Source organism: Pyrgilauda ruficollis, unplaced genomic scaffold (assembly GCF_017590135.1).
Source record: "Pyrgilauda ruficollis isolate IOZ18807 unplaced genomic scaffold, ASM1759013v1 scaffold297, whole genome shotgun sequence".
NCBI classification, from domain to species: Eukaryota; Metazoa; Chordata; class Aves; order Passeriformes; family Passeridae; genus Pyrgilauda; species Pyrgilauda ruficollis.
In genome coordinates, this window is record NW_024524344.1 from 32,377 (window position 1) to 49,020 (window position 16,644).

The 16,644-nt window shown below is 52.8% G+C and overlaps 1 long non-coding RNA gene across 3 annotated transcripts; it reads right to left on the reverse strand.

Moving 5' to 3' along the window:
• Window positions 1-273: 273 nt before the first annotated feature.
• Window positions 274-12,301, reverse strand: LOC121356386. 3 transcript variants are annotated; one of them, XR_005955552.1, is made up of 4 exons: window positions 12,074-12,301; window positions 5,287-5,494; window positions 4,769-5,128; window positions 274-790 (listed from the first exon to the last, which is right to left on the reverse strand). It is a non-coding gene; the product is annotated as an uncharacterized LOC121356386 (long non-coding RNA). The 3 variants fall into 3 exon arrangements; XR_005955551.1 differs by having other exon boundaries at window positions 5,223-5,494; XR_005955553.1 differs by lacking the exon at window positions 274-790 and adding an exon at window positions 3,814-4,197 and having other exon boundaries at window positions 5,223-5,494.
• Between the last annotated feature and the right edge of the window lie 4,343 nt (window positions 12,302-16,644).

Here is a 16,644-nt window from a genome sequence, read left to right on the forward strand (position 1 = left end):
CCCGGTTTATGGCATCCATTTGGTCCTTAATGGGATCATTCCCGCGTTTCTCGCAGCCTTTAACATTTGGGCTGGTCATAAAGGGCCTTTTCCTCCTCTGCTGCCTTCCTTCCCTCCCCAGATGGCTGCTCCAGCCTCCCACGCCACCTGACCCTTTGGGAAATCCTTTCCCAAAGCTGCTGCCTGCTGCTCTCTCCATATCCAAAAGCTGTCTGCTCCAAATTGCCGGATGAAGATTTTTTTGGACTTGGAGATGGGGTAATGAGAGGTGTTTTAAAAACTTTTATTCCATTTTCAGTCTCGTGTGACGATACAGAAGTTATAATTCACGCTGTTACAATCAGAAGCCGGCTATTTTTTAATCTACAAATTCATTTCCCACACAAATATTTATTTTTTTTTATTCACCCTGCAGGATAATTGCTGTCTCCCATAAAAACCATTTCCAGGCTCCGAGAGCATTCTGTGTGTGTGCCACAGGAAAAAACAACTCCAGCCCTGTAAACACAGCCACTTCCTGCCCTGCTCCCAGCAACCAGCACCACTGACCCAAATTTACCCCCTTTCCTCCAGAAATCCTCCTTGCTTTCAGCCTGGTGGAAATGTCAGCTGCTCTCTGCAGGGCTGGGCTGCTCCAGGATATTCCCAGCCTGTCCTGCTGGGGAATTTCAGTGGTTTTGGAGAGGCAGAGTCAATCCTGTCCCACACCTGGGCTGCGTCCCTGGGGCTGCACATCAGCAGCAGCAGCTGGCAGCAGAGCTCTGCAGCCTCTGGAATGTCACAGTGCATGCTTTGGTGTCACAGGGGAAAAAAAAAAGTGAGAAGGAATCGCTGCTTAAAATGGGGGAAATCTGATTTTTTAAAAAAATAAATTCTGCAGAGTGGCTGCAAATTAATTTCTGGGAGTCCTGTGCTTTTCTTTCTTTAAAAAATAAATTCTGTAGAGTGGCTGCAAATTAATTTCTGGGAGTCCTGTGCTTTTCTTTCCCTGGAATGCATTAAATCTCCAAAGGTGGAGGGAAGCGCTGCTGCTAAATAACCCCGGGGTCTGGCAGTGTGTGAGGGAATTGTCACCTCTGTCACCTCTGCAGGGTCCCCGTGTGCCACCCCCACGCCTGGCCAGGTGTCAGCCCCGAGCTGGGCCAGCCTTAGGGGCAGGGAATTTTGGGGACAGCTCTGGGGTCACTGTGGCACAGCTGGAGGAGCAGGGACAGTGCCAGCCCTGGGGACATGTCGGGCGCTGCTGTCCCAGCCACACAAGGAGCTCTTTCAGCCCAAAGCTGCTTCCAGGGATTTCCCAGGATGCAGAACTCCCCCAGGGCTGGGACACACGTGCCAGTGCCACAATGTGCCACTGCTGGTGGCTTGGAGGGTGTGGGGTCAGCCCTGAGCTCTGGGATGGGACATTTGTGCAGGACAAAGCCAGCAAATCCCTGCCCTGAGAAACCCAGCTGTGCTCCGGGGGCTCAGCCTGCGTTTGCAAGGAATACATCAGCTTAAAATGTAATTTAAAATGTCATTTGAAATGCAATTTAACATGTAATTTAACATGTAATTTAACATGTAATTTCCCCCCTTTTCTTACAGAGATGGAGCCAGTGCTGAGTTCTGGGCACTCTCCAAGCCCCATCCTTCCTCCTCTTCTTTCCCTTCCCACTCCTGGGAATGGGATAAGGCACAAACCTGGGAAGTGTGGGCTCGGAGGTGAGCAGGGATGCAGCCCCCAGCCCCAAAGGGCACCCCGGGGCTGGCAGGGACAGGGGCTGGCTGCAGACAGGAGGCACACGCCCGGCGGGGTGGCAGCAGCGGGTTAATGATGGTTTTATTCCGGTAATCAGCGAGCAAATAACGCGGCCACACCTGAGAGAGACCGGCTGGGCCAGCCCGGCAGGTCCGGGCTGAGTCAGGAGGGGCACAGAGAGGCTGCTGGCCATGGGAACCTGCGGCACGGCAGGGCAGGGCAGGGCAGGGAGTGTGCCCAGCGCCTGGGTGACTCAGGAGCGGGACAGCCCCGGGACAGCGCTGGGAGAATCCTGGGACAGTGCTGGGACAGCACTGGGACATCAAGGGAAGAATCCTGGGACAGCCCCGGGACAGCGCTGGGACAATCCTGGGACAGTGCTGGGACAGAACTGGGACATCAAGGGGAGAATCCTGGGACAGCCCTGGGACAGCGCTGGGACAGTGCTGGGATAGCGCTGGGAGAATCCTGGGACAGCGCTGGGACAGCACTGGGACAGCACTGGGACATCAAGGGGAGAATCCTGGGACAGCGCTGGGAGAATCCTGGGACAGCACTGGGAGAATCCTGGGACAGCCTCGGGACAGCACTGGGACAGCACTGGGACAGCACTGGGAGAATCCCGGGACAGCCCTGGGACAGTGCTGGGATAGAACTGGGACATCATTGGGACATCACTGGGACATCAAGGGAAGAATCCTGAGACAGCCCCGGGACAGAACTGGGACAGTGCTGGGATAGCGCTGGGAGAATCCTGGGACAGTGCTGGGACAGTGCTGGGATAGAACTGGGACATCAAGGGGAGAATCCTGGGACAGCCCTGGGACAATCCTGGGACAGCCCTGGGACAATACTGGGACAGTGCTGGGACATCAAAGGGAGAATCCTGGGAGAGCCCCGGGACAGTGCTGGGAGAATCCTGGGACAGTTCTGGGACAGCCATGGGACAGCACTGAAGGAATCCTGGGACCTGGGACAGTGCTGGGACAATCCTGGGACAATCCTGGGACAGCCCTGGGACAATCCTGGGACAATCCTGGGACAGCCCTGGGACAATCCTGGGACAGCCCTGGGACAATCCTGGGACAGCCCTGGGACAGCCTTGGGACATCAAAGGGAGAATCCTGGGACAGCCCCAGGACAGCCCCAGGACAGCCCCGGGACAGTGCTGGGAGAATTCTGGGACAGTGCTGGGACAGCCATGGGACAGCACTGAAGGAATCCTGGGACAGCCCTGGGAGAATCCTGGGACAGCCCTGGGACACCTGGGACACTTTTATTTGTACTTCTTTGTGAGCAGAGCTCCCTAGAACATCTGCCTCCCGGGCATTTTTAGGAGTTCTTTGGGACATCACTGGGACATCAAGGGAAGAATCCTGAGACAGCCCCGGGACAGAACTGGGACAGTGCTGGGATAGCGCTGGGAGAATCCTGGGACAGTGCTGGGACAGTGCTGGGATAGAACTGGGACATCAAGGGGAGAATCCTGGGACAGCCCTGGGACAATCCTGGGACAGCCCTGGGACAATACTGGGACAGTGCTGGGACATCAAAGGGAGAATCCTGGGAGAGCCCCGGGACAGTGCTGGGAGAATCCTGGGACAGTTCTGGGACAGCCATGGGACAGCACTGAAGGAATCCTGGGACAGCCCTGGGAGAATCCTGGGACAGCCCTAGGACACCTGGGACACTTTTATTTGTACTTCTTTGTGAGCAGAGCTCCCTAGAACATCTGCCTCCCGGGCATTTTTAGGAGTTCTCTGCTCCCCCTGAGCCATGGAGCCCTTTCCAGCAGCCTGGCCTCAGGAGGGATCTCCAGGGAGGAGAGGGGATGGAGGAGCTGCCTCTCCTCTGCCCTGCAAGCCTTTGGCACCTTTGGATCCCCAGCCAGCACTGGCTGTGTCCTTTCTGATAAAAAGGATTTCTCTACAGCAGAAAAACCCCATCCCTTAAGTCCTGTCAGCCTCAGAACGAGCCCTGGAGCTGCTCTGACACCAAGCAGGCAGGAAAACAAACAAGCAAGGAAATCAAACCCTGGGAGGGGAAAAAAAAAAAAAAAAAAAAAAAAGCAAGCAATGTGTCTGGAAGACAAGTCAAGGGCAGGCAGTGATGGGCAGGAGCAGCCCTGCCACTTGCAGTCATGTCAGGGCACAGGAAAAGCGTGCAGACACGGATCCAGCATCCTGGGGAGGCTCAGGCTGGGGGTGGAATCCGTGGGGAGAGGGGCCCTGAGCCACGTCAGCCCCTCGGGGTTTGTGATCCCGGCCTCAGGGAGAGGGGGAGGCTCTGAGCCGGGAGCCAGAGGGCTTTGCTCGCCTGTTTTGGGGGTTCTGCCTCAAAATCCAGCCCTGTCACTGCCCTCTGTCCATGCCTGGTGGCCTCTGAGCCAGGTGAGGGTGAAGACCCCTGGAAAAATTCCTGAGCCCTCTGAGCTTAGGGAAATCCTTTTCCTGCAACTTAAGGGTCGTTTCTTTATTTTTTATGTAGAAGGGCCAGAAAGAATGAGATCCATCGTGGTGAAAGTGAGCTGGGAAAGGCAGGAGCAGGTCCTTAAATGGCTCCCAGATCCCACAGATCCTACAGATTCCACAGATCCCAGATCCCAGAGATCCCAAATCCCACAGATCCCAGAGATCCCAGATCCCACAGATCCCAAGTACCACAGATTCCACAGATTCCACAGATCCCAGATCCCACAGATCTCAGAGATCCCAAATCCCAGAGATCCCAAGTCCCATAGATTCCACAGATTCCACAGATCCCAGGTCCCACAGAACCCACAGAACCCACAGATCCCAAATCCCACAGATCACAGATCCCAAATCCCACAGATCCCACAGCTAATGGGACAGGAGCTGGGTGCTGGGATCTGTCCCACAGCACTGGGATAAGGCTGGAAAACCCGCAAAAATCACCGAGCCAAACCTTTAACCGTGCTACCCGTAATGGGACAGGAGCTGGGTGCTGGGATCTGTCCCACAGCACTGGGATAAGGCTGGAAAACCCGCAAAAATCACCGAGCCAAACCTTTAACCGTGCTACCCGTGAAGCCAGGTCCCCAAGTGCTGCATTCACACATTTTTTGGACGTTTCCAGGGATTCCAGCACTTCCCTGAACCACAGGAAAACCTGGGAACGGAGAGGAGCAGAGAGAGGGGGAGATTCCTGATGGGGACTTGCAGCATCCAGCCAGTAATTCCTGATTTTTCCTCCCCACATCTGACTCGGGGCGGGGAGAAGCCTCTGCTATCCCATGCCAGCAATTGAGCAGGAAGAGCAGGGGTTTATTGCCTGTGAGTGCTTTTCCAAACGGAGCCTGGAGCTCTCACACACTTCCAGCCTTCCCTTATCCCTCAGAGGCAGGAGGATTTTTATCTTCATCCAGCACTGCAGAAAAAACAATAAAAAAATTTAAAAAAATCCATAAACCCAGCTGCCTTAAAAAACAAACTTCATTTCCCAGCCCATGCTAATAATTTACTCTTATTCCAGGTTTTACTGGGACTCCTTTCAAGGGCTGCCCCCCTCGGTAAATAGCACATAACTCAGGCCAGGAGGATTTCCTCCCCGCTGGGACTTTTAATGTCGAAAGCAGAGGTGTCAAACAAGCGGCTCAAAGCCCCGTGGTGGCCCCGGAGAGTTCCACATCTGGCCTGGATCTCGGTGCTTAACACGTTTTAACTCTTGCCCCGAGCAGCTCCGGATTTCCCTCGGCAGCTCGCCCCGCAGCCGGGTTAGGTTTGATTTAAGAGGCTGCAAGGAAAAGCCAAAAAAAAAAAAAAAAATTAAAATTAAAAAAAAAAAAAAAAAAAAAAAAAAAAAAAAAAGGAGAAAGATGAGGTCATGGCACTAGCTGTCCCATGAAAATTGATTAAAATGTCCTAATATTTAGAAATACCAATGAAAGCCTACAAACACAACCCCTTCAAAACCTCCTGGATCTATGGAAGAGGATAGAAACATTAGGTCTTATGTCTGACTTCCTGGAGCCATAGGCAAGTCTGTAAAGGCAGACTTCCTTCTGTCATCTTGAGAAAAGTGACGAGTGTGAGGGAGTGTAGGTGGGACAGAGAGCATGAACTGCTCTCTCTTCTCTTTTCAGTAAATTAAGTATGTTCAGGTTTAGCTCGTTTTAGTTATTTTCAGGTTATGCTGAAGCTGATGGTATTTATTGTGCCTGAAGAGGCATTTAATATTTTATAAACAGTCTGATTGAAAAACCCGAGTTCATCCCCCTGTTGGGGACTGATTGGTGGCAGGGATTGCATGCTAGCTGTGGTCAGAGGCAAACAGGCCAAGCCATCCCTTCTGCAGCAGGTGCTATGGTCTGTCACCACGAGCCTGACCTCACACTTGTCTTTCTTGGAGGAACACCGAGCTGAAAGTTATCTCCATCTGGGTTTGTCATTTGAAGCACAGCCAAAACTGAGGCAGCAGAATCTAATCTTTCAAATGTGACCTTACTCCACTCCCATAGTGCAAAGGGTTTAAAATTAAAGCTCTCCATTTAGATCACCTTTACTCCAAAGTAATTTTCATTCTTCTCTGGAGTTCAATGCCCTTAATTATTCAGTCTAGCTAACCACCCTCCAAGAAACACAGTTATATCTTCAATCCCTTTTACTGCCTTTCTTAGCAAAAGCCTGCTACTAAAAATTTTCCATAGGTTCTCAATCCTGGATTTTCAGAGGTATTTCAATATCTAGCTAGCCAGCATTTCAGTGCTGTTCTGGTACTTAAATTCTTTTTAAAAATCTCTAGTATTGCTTCAGTCAGGCCTTGCCTTGTTTCACATATGGGTATGTTGGTTTGTAAAAGATGAAAATATTACCTGTAACACCTCTAGACCCATAGATCCTGTAACCTGTAAATCTCTAGACCAACAGATCCATTAATCTAATCTAAATAGTTTTCTAATTTTTATCCTAAATATCCTGAAAGCTTCTACTTTTTCCCTGAATGTACCTATCCTGAATAAAATCTAAAAAACTTAAATCCATTAGTCTTCATTGCTTGCTAAATCCTGAGAGCTGCCAGAGCACCACACCTAGGGTCTTTACACTGAGCAGCAAAGCAGAGATGGCAAACACAATTCTCAATCCTGCTATTTACTGGAATTAGCCAGTTCACCAAAATCAACCTGCATTATTTTAACCTACCTCCAACAGACTGTGAAGGGCAGGCAGTACAGAGAGAGGGAATTTGCCAGTTTTTTCCCAGGTGTCCAGCCACTCGTAACAGCCTGAGCTCAGTGCCTAAATCCTGTGATGTTGTAACACCAGGGGCCTGGATGTCTTCACCAAGGATGCCATCATGCCTGGTCTCTGTGTTCACAGCCACTCCCTATGCTAATCCTTGAGGACCTGGGGGGCTGGGAGCGTGACAGCTCTGTATTGAACCCCTCGTGTCTTCTGCAGGGTTGACAGGAGAAGGGTGTGGGCACCTTTTGCCCACCATGGTTCTGCTGGTGGGACATTGCAGTGGCTGGCTGCAGTTTGCAGCAGGAGCTTCTGCTCTGCTTCACTCATACAGATGAAGTGGTTGAGATCCAGGGAACACGTTTGAAATTGGAAACCACAGGTCCCTGTCTTTCCAGAAAGGAAATATCTTGGCAGTTCTAGTCTGAGAACACTTTTCAATTTTCTGGTATTATCCTACATGCATGTGATAAAACTGCCTCCCAGTCACCTTCACTTTTTCAAAGTTCACCTTCAAGCCCTGCTTGATATCAAAATACCATTAGTGCTAATGAGCTCTCCAGCAAACATTGCATTGTTGCTCCCTTACCTACTTACTTTGGGAAGAATAAAGGACAAAGATGCTATGGCTATTAACTCAGAGCCCTCATTCACTTACGTTTTTACTTGAACTGTCTCTATTCACTGTAAATTCCTTTCACACTCTGTGGTGTCAAGAACACATTATCAGCTTTTCACTGATCTCAGTTTCTCAGGTGCCTATCACTGCATGTGTTGTAAAATCAGCATCTGTGTATGCATGTGGCCAGGCTTAGCAGATGCTTTTACAGGATAAGATGTGATATATATTCTGTATGTGAAATCAGATTAAACCCCAAATCCATCAAACATTTTATTTCAAAGAAAGGAAATTATGCCATTTGATGCAAACATATTTCTTTATTAACAGTTTCACAGCATGCTCCTCAGCTCCAAATTCTCTGGATGTGGGATTGCAATTCATTCGTTCACTCTAAGAGAAACACTCATTCATTTTGTATTATGCCTGCTATATGTACAATAAAAAGGAGCTGTTGAAAGGTTCAAAGGGCTGCCCCGGGCTCTGGGAGCGGGGTGCGGGCTCGCAGCTCCCCCGGAGCAATCCTGGCGATCCCGGGATGCGCTTGGGAAAGAGGGAGGGAGCAGAAAAAAAAAAAAAAAAAATTAAATTAAAAAAAAAAAAAAAACAATAAAAAAGGAGCTGTTGAAAGGTTCAAAGGGCTGCCCCGGGCTCTGGGAGCGGGGTGCGGGCTCGCAGCTCCCCCGGAGCAATCCTGGCGATCCCGGGATGCGCTTGGGAAAGAGGGAGGGAGCAGGGATGGAGGAGGGAGCGGCGCCGCTGGGTTTATCGGGGCATCGCCACACGCGGGCCGCTCGTGCTCCCAGCCACTGGGAGCACTGGGAGCACTGGGAGCCCCCGGGTGTGCTGCCGTGGGAAAGGGGAGCCGGAGGTTTCTGTCTCCTTTATTTCAGGGGAGATGGGCGTGTCCTAAAAGGGAATTTGGGAACTTTGGGTGCTCTTCCTGACTTTCTCATTCCCTTTTTTTTCATTCCCTTTTCTGCTCCCTCCGTCTCTCAGTCTCTGCCTGGCCTGGTGGCCGGGACTGTCCCCTCCTCCGGTCACATTTTGGGGTACAACAGAGCCCAAATCCCTGCAGGGTTTGGGTTGGAAATACCTTCAAGCTCATCCCATTCCACCTTTCTCTACCTCAAGCTGCTCCAGCCTAGCCTTGGACACTGCAGGAGGGGATCCAGGGGCTCAGGATCTGCCTCATCCCTTGGGAAATGTTCCCTGGTTCCCTGACAGGGGAATGGGTGGATTTGGAGGGCACCCAGCCATCCCAAATCCCTGCAGGAAGAAGTTTTGGGGCTCAGCCCCACTCAGGATCTGCCTCATCCCTTGGGAAATGTTCCCTGGTTCCCTGACAGGGGAATGGGTGGATTTGGAGGGCACCCAGCCATCCCAAATCCCTGCAGGAAGAAGTTTTGGGGCTCAGCCCCACTCAGGATCTGCCTCATCCCTGGGAAGTGTTCCCTAATTTCCTGACACAGAAATGGGTGGATTTGGAGGGCACCCAGCCATCCCAAATCCCTACAGGAGGAGGTTTGGGGGCTCAGCCTCACCCAGGAACTGCCTCATCCCTTGGGAAGCGTGTCCCTGATTCCCTGACACAGAAATGGGTGGATTTGGAGGGCACCCAGCTATCCCAAATCCTTGCAGGGTGAGGGGCTCAGCCCCACCCAGGATCTGCCTCATCCCTTGGGAAGCTCTCCCTGATTCCCTGACACGGAATAAATGGATTTAGCAGCCACAGAGGGGCCGGGGGCGCCTCTCCCTGAGCACCCAGCCCCCTTTTTCCCCCTCTCCCCTCCGACTCCTCTCTCCCAGAGCCCCAAACCCATCCCAAACCCCCCTTCCCCCGCCCATTCCCCAATCCCCGGCGGCCGGGGCTCCTCCCTGGGTGGCTCCCGGCTGTCGCCAGCCCGGGGCACGGCGGGCACGCGTCTGCCCAGCTCCAGCTCAGCCGCCTTTCCCCCAGCGCCTGTCTCCATCCCTGCCCTCCTGCCGTGCTGGGGAGGAGGCGAAACCCGCGCCGCTCCCGCCGGGCTGTCGCAATAACTCCGTGAAAAGCATCCTGGCAGCTCCCACTTTCCCAGGCTGCTGCCCCGGGGCCGCTCCCAGCCCCGCAGCTCCGGGGATGACTGCAGCATCGCCGGGGGAAGCCGGGCACAAGGAGAAGATGAATAATTTCCCTAAAGGCACGGCTCGGAGCGTGCCTCGGCCTGCCGGTGATTCAGCAGCTGGCTTCGCCTGCCCTGCCCCTCCTGGGACAGTGGCTGGAAATAGCTGAGAGGGTTCAGGGCAGAGGGAGCGGGGATGGGGGAAGATGGGGAGAGGGTTGGAAGAGCGCTGGGTGAAGCAGCAGCAGGGGTAGTGCCGGGAAAACACGCAGGAATGGCTGGAATTGGGTGCCCGAATGTGCTTCCCTACTGGAATTGCAGATTCCAGCCTCTCCTCCTGGAGAGGAGAATGGGAGCAATCTTTAAAAAAAATTTTTTTTTAAGTAAAAATAAAAATGAAATAAAAAGAAGAAGAAGAAAGGGGGAAAAAAGAGAAGAAAATAAAAAGAAAAAAATGAAAAAAAGAAGAAAAAAGGGAAAAATCCTAACAAAAAATAAAAAGAAAAAAAAATAAAGGAAAAGAAAGAAGGAAAGGAGAAAAAAAAAGAAAAAAGGAAAAATCCTTTAAAAAATAGAAAATAGGAAAAATCCTTAAAGAAAAAAAAAAAAAAAAAATAAAGGAAAATCCTAAGAAAAAAGGAAAAATCCTAAGAAAAATAAAAAATTAAATAAAATTTTAAAAAAAAATCCTGAAGTTGCACCAGAGGAGCTTTAGGTTGGACATGAGGGGAAAACTCCCCTGGAAGGATGGGCAAGCAGTGGATCAGATTGCCCAGGGCAGTGGTGGAATCCCCACCCCTGAGAGCGCTCCAAAACCACGTGGGTGTGACATCTGGGGACAATGTTTAGTGCTCTGCCTGGCCTGGCAGTGCCGGGCTGATGGTGGGATGGGGGGGATTTCTTTTCCAGCTTTAGGGATTCCGTGGTTCCCGCACTCCCTGCTCTAACCCAGGATTCCAGGTGGAGTTTCTGAGCTGTGCTCCAGCCCTGGGGCCAAAAGGAGCAGGAGCAGCCGCTGCTCCAGGGGATTTGTGATCCCCAAATTTCCCCCTCTGGCCATGGAGCTGCCCCGGCAGAGCTGGGGACAAAGGAGCAGGGGACAAAGGGGACCCAGGAGCAGGACACAGCCCAGGGGACGGAGCTGGCTGCTCAGATTTTGGGGAGCTTCCAGACCTGGAAATTGGGAGGCAGCTCCTTGCAGGGTGAAGGATCTCTGGTGTGACACCATCAGAGAATTGGGGATTTCCACCAGGGAACCCCAACAGCTCCCACAACCCAGCCCCGAATATTCCCAACAGGAATTACCAGCACGAGGTGCTCAGCCCAACAACCTCTCCTGGCTTTTCCCGGGGTTTTAAACCCTTCCAAAGGCTGGAGAGGAGCCCTGCTCCCATTCCAGAGGCTGCAATCCCTCCAGCTGTCAGTCAGAGCTGTTGTCAGGCAGAGCTGTCACGTCAGGCTCTGCTCTGACTGACAGCCCGGGTTGTTATCTCCGAATGTGTCATCCCAGCCCGGCCTGACAGGTCAGCACTGCGAGACTTCCAGCATCCATTTATTATCAGCTTCATCCCAGCCCTTCCTGCACATCCCTGCCCGGCTGGGAGATGGGATCTGACAGGGCAGAGGGGGTGCAGGGGGGTGGGTTTGGGGCTGAGGAATCCTGGAGGGGCAGCACGTGGAAAATGGGAATTTCCGTCCCCTGCCCCAATTCCCTCGGGGGGATTTTTGAGGCAGGATGCAGAGAAGGGGAGGGAAATCGATGATCCTGCTCTGGATATTCCAGGATTTCGTGGCTCTGAGAGCAGAGCTTTGCCAGGGGTTTTAGCAGTGGTGGGGAAGAAGAAAAGCAATGGGAAAGAAGGAAGAAAAACAATGGGAAAGAAAGAGGAAAAGCTATGGGGGGAAAGGAAGAAAAGCAATGGGGGAAAAGGAAGAAAAGCAATGGGGGAAAAGCAAGAAAAGCAATGGGAAAGAAAGAGGAAACACAATGGGGAAGAAGGAAGAAAAGAAATTGGAAAGAAGGAAAAAAAAACAATGGGAAAGAAAGAAGAAAACAATGGTAAAGAAGGAAGAAAAGCAATGGGAAATAAGGAAGAAAAGCAATGGGAAAGAAAGAGGAAAAGCAATAAGAAGGAGGGAAGAAAAACAATGGTAAAGAAGGAGAAAAAGCAATGGGGAAAAAGGAAGAAAAATCAGTGGAAAGAAGGAAGAAAATCAATGGAAAGAAGGAAGAAATGCAATGAGAAAGAAGGAAGAAAAGCAATGAGAAAGAAAGCAAAAAAGCAATGGGAAAGAAGGAAGAAAAGCAATGGGGAACAAGGAAGAAAAGCAATGAGAAACAAGGAAGAAAAGCAAAGGGAAGCGAGGAGAAGCTCCCATGGGATGTCCCTGTGCCTCTCGTTCCTGCACTGACCTTGTCCTTGCAGAATCTCCCCTGCCAGGGGCACGGGCAGCTTCCCCCTCCTGCCGCCCGGGGCCAGGGCACTGCAAGCCTTGTAAACACCCTGCCTTGTCCCCAGGTCACCTTGGCGGTGACACCAGCCCAGCCAGCCTCTCCTCAGGGCCATTTCACCCTTTCCCATCCTGTGGAGCTGCTCCAAGGCTGCCCAGCTCTCCCTCTTCCCGGCCAGGTCGCTGCCCTTTGGTGCCCACTAAAAATACCCGGCAGTGGACGAGGCTGAGCGTGGCTGGAGTTAAATAAAGCACCCCGGGGCCTCTCCCAGTGCTGGGTGCAGCTCTGCCTCGTGCTCCCCCCCAAAAAAACACAGAGCTTTCCATGCTCAGCACCGGTGGAAAAAGAATTCCCGGCTGGATTATAGTGGGGAAAGCTCAAAGAGCAATATATGCTGAAAAAAAAGCAATATATGCTAAAAAAAATCCGTGATTTCTCTGGGTGCCACCAGGAGCTTTGCTCAGCAGCTGGGTTTGTTCCCCCTTCTCCCTTTTGTGCCCCCCAATCCTGGGATGCTGGAGGATAAAGGGGGATCCTACAGACCCCAGGATCTCGGGTTTGCCCACATCCCACAAGTGGGAACACCAGGAGCAGCGAGGGGAGCAGGAACAGGAGCAGGAGGGGTGAAAAATGGCAATATTCTGATTAAATCAGCATCCCTGTGGCTTTATTCCATTGCTCTCTGGAAAACCCGGGGATCACACTGCACGTCCCTCTGGGTCAGGGCTTTGCTTTAGGATTCCCAAAGAGAAAATGGGGGTTTGGGATCATTTGGGATAATTTTTTGGCCTCCTCCTGTGCGAGGGGACAGGTTTTAAACCGAGTTACACCAACCCGAGGTCACAATCTGAGCCTCCCTCTCCCAGCTGATCCTGTTTTGTCTTCCCAGAGAAAACCTGGGAACTGCCCCGGGTGAACAGCCTGGCTTTATCTGGATTTATCCTGGGGTCTCTGGACATGGAAACAGCTTTAATGAGCAACCTACAAACCAGGGGCTGCTTCCAGAACCGGAGCTCGGTTCAGCTCCTGCTGCTGCTGATTGATTTTGGGGTCTGGGGAAGGTTTTGCCTTCACCCCCCTGAGCTCAGCATTCCCTCCCCTGCCCCCGGTGCTCCCGGAGGATCTGGGAAATCCCAGCAGAGCTCCCGAGCTCGGGATTCGCTGCTGGTTTAGCACCCAAACGCTGCCAAAAACCACTCGGGCTGCTCTTTGCTGAGCCTCCGCGGGTTCTGGGGCTCTTCTCCATCTGCTCTGCTCTATTTTTGTGCTCGGCCTTGGAATCCTCCCCTCCTCTGGAAACCAGGCTGTTTACAAATATTTGCCTGGGAGAATCTCTGCTGCTCCCAATTCTGCTTTTAAAAAAAAAAAAAAAAAAAAAAAGAAGCAGATGGAGAAGAGCCCCAGAACCACAGAATCCACACCCCCGGCATCAACCTGCGAGCTGATTTGATATTTTATTTTATTTCCTTTCCTAGCGGCTCCGGCAGTGGAAACCTCACCTGAGCCGGGTCGGCGGCGTTGGATTTGATTTCCTGATGGTGGATTTGCTGCTCCCGGGGAATGGGAGAGGGAGATAGAGCAGGAATTTGGCGCCAAGAGCCCGGCTTTGAAAGGGCCGCATTCCAGCCCTGCCAGGCTAAGAGGGGCTAAATGGGAAGATCTGATTAAGCGTCTCAGTGCGGTGACCCTGACCTCAAAGAACGCGCCGAGGCTCGGGAGGAACTTCATTTCAATTAATCAGCTTAACAGCCCGAGTAAAGCTGCCCGCGTCCATTGAGCCGGGCTCCCGCTCCTCCTCCTCCTCCTCCTCCTCCTGCTCCTCCCGGAAGCTCCGGGATTGCCCTGGGGCTCGGGGATGCCTTCATCCCCCTCATTAGGAGCCTTTGGAATATCAGGGACACAGCCCCGGAGCCCCCATCCCTCTGTGACCCTTTCCCACCTCCCTAGGGAAATGTGGGAAATATGGGAAATGTGGGAAATGTGGGAAGGGAGGGATGGTTGTGCCCACTTTTCCAGCCCCTCCCGGGCAGGGAAGGGATGGAGACGTGGCTGCTGGAGGCAGAGGGTGAGGAAATGCTGTGGGAGGCAGGAGGATAATCCCAGAAAGAGTCACTGGATCATGGATGGAGTGGGTCGGCTTGAAAGGAGCCTTGAAGCTCTCCCAAGCCCCTGCTCGGTGGGAAACTGGGAAGCAGAACCCAAAGGCACCAGGAGAAGAGCTGGGAAGGGGAAAAGCCTCATCCAGAACCTCCAGTGCTTTTCTAGGTGTTTTTCCTTTTTCCTGATGATCTGGGCAGGCCCAGGAGACAGAAAGGTAAAAAGTCTCATCCAGAACCTCGATTTTCCAGGGGTTTTTCCTTTTCCCTGGTGACCAGGGCAGGCCCAGGAACTGGGAAGGGTTCCTACCCAAAGTTTGGGGAAACCTTTCCCTGCTCTGGACGGGATTTCTCGGGATGCCCGTGGGGTCACGGCTCCGCGGAGCCACAGCTGAGCCCCCGCCGAACATTCCAGCGAGTTTTGCGCCTGGAACTCCATCCCCGGCTCCGTTCAGCTGGAAGCGGCTCGTTAACACCTCTCCCCACATCCTTTCCCATGGAGCGAGGCGCAGCTGCTCCAGCTCGGGTCGGGCGAGGAGGAATCTCCGATTTTCCCCCCACCGAACGCCTCCCAGCTCTCCTTCCCACACCACACCCCGACCATTCCATGACTCCCGGGAATTGCCGGCCGCCTTTATCGCATCCCTTTGGACTTTCACCTCTGGGCAGCCGCGCACTTTGCTCTTTCCTTGCACCTTCAAAGGGATAAGGGCAAATTTAGAAGCCTCTGGAAAAGCCCCCGGGAGCCTTTGGAGGGGAATAACCTGGAAGGGATGAGCTGGGGAAGAAATGGAAGAAACTCGTGCCAGGGTGGTCCCAGAAGTTCAAAATGCAGCGCCAGAAGTTTCTACACCAAAACCACGAGAAACCTCCCCGTGGAAACACTCAGGGTGGAAGATAACAGAACAGCCAGCCCCCCAAAAAACCCGGCTCAGAACCAGTGGCAGCAATTTGGGATGGAACAGAGCCGGGCATCTCCCGAATCCACCTGCACGGAGCTGTGGCATCCCTCGGGAGGATTTGGGATTTCTGGAGCAGCACCAGCCGGCCGCTGCCCCCCACACGAGCAGGTGGCAGAGGTGGCTCCGGGCGCTGAGGTGACGCCGTGGTGACATTCCCGGCTGCCACTCCAGCGTCCCCGGGGACGTGTTTGCGCTGCTGCCGTCGCTCCAAACCCGCTGGGAAGGAGCTGCTGTGCTCTCAGCACAGCCTCGCTGGGTGCCGCGGCGATAAAGGGAATTTGCCGGATCTCGGGGAGGGGGGATCCGGGCCGGGGGCTGCCCCAGGGAGGGATTTGGTTGCAGGCAGGCGACAGCCAGGCTTTCATCTGCTCTTGCGAGCCTCCTTCAGACAGAAGAGGAGGGGCAGGGCTGTGGGGGATGGAGGAGGATTGCTGTAACATGATTTTATGTCTGTGATTGCATAACGAAACCTCCTGGGAACCTCCTGATTCAGATGGATCCCTCGTTGTGCCCGGGCGGTGGAGGGCTCTCAGACTGATCGATTGCCCACGCTGCGGCGCGCAGGAATTGCTGGACTGGATCGGTACCAGGCTCCGAGCAGCCTGTGCTCCTTTATCGAACCGCGCCTGAGCCATCAGGAAGCTGTAAAAAAGCCTCCAGGAGCCGATAATCTGCTTTTTTTTATACCCCCAGCGCACGCAGCCACAGGCTCTGCTCTCACACAGAAGCTGCAGCCCGGTTGTTAATGGGAGCAGACCTTGAAGGATGGAATTGCATTTCTGTTCTAAAATAATAATAAAAAAAAAGAGATAAAAAATTTAAAAATGCCTGTTTCGTGTCGTTGGATGCTCTGCGAATATCAGAAATATCAGCTCGTTCTCTGGTGCCACCCGGCTCACCCCCCCTGCCCACCCACCAGGACAATCCCCAGGGTCTCGGGAAGGGGGGGTCGGGGCAATCAGGACCCCACAGACCCCCAGGCGAGGTGGGCGATGCCTCTGGCACTCCCACCTCATCTCCTGGCGTTTCTCCTGCGGATTCCAGGGCAGCCCCACCTCACAAATTTGGGGCAGAGAGCACAAAGCTTCGCCTCGCACCCCGAGCGTTTCCCTCCTAATGGCCTTTTCTCCGCACCGCGGCCCTTTTTAATTGGTGACAATTGGAAGTGGCTCATTCTCCGTGTGCGAGAGGCTGCGATTGCTTCCACTTGGCCACGATTCAAGTGCCGGGGGTGAGGCAGAATGGGTGGCAAAACTGTCTTTTCCTCAGTTCAACCCCCCCTCTTTCCCACCCCCGCTCAGCGGCAAAGAAAAAGCCACAACCCCGAGTTATTCTCTTTTATGAGGTGGGCATTGTGAGGCCAGGCAATTGAATTTACAACAGCATTGAGTATCAGAGTCTATCTGGCCTTGTCAATGAGAGCGCCGGGGAAAAAAAAAAAAAAAAAAAAAAAAAAAAAAAAAAAAAAAAATTA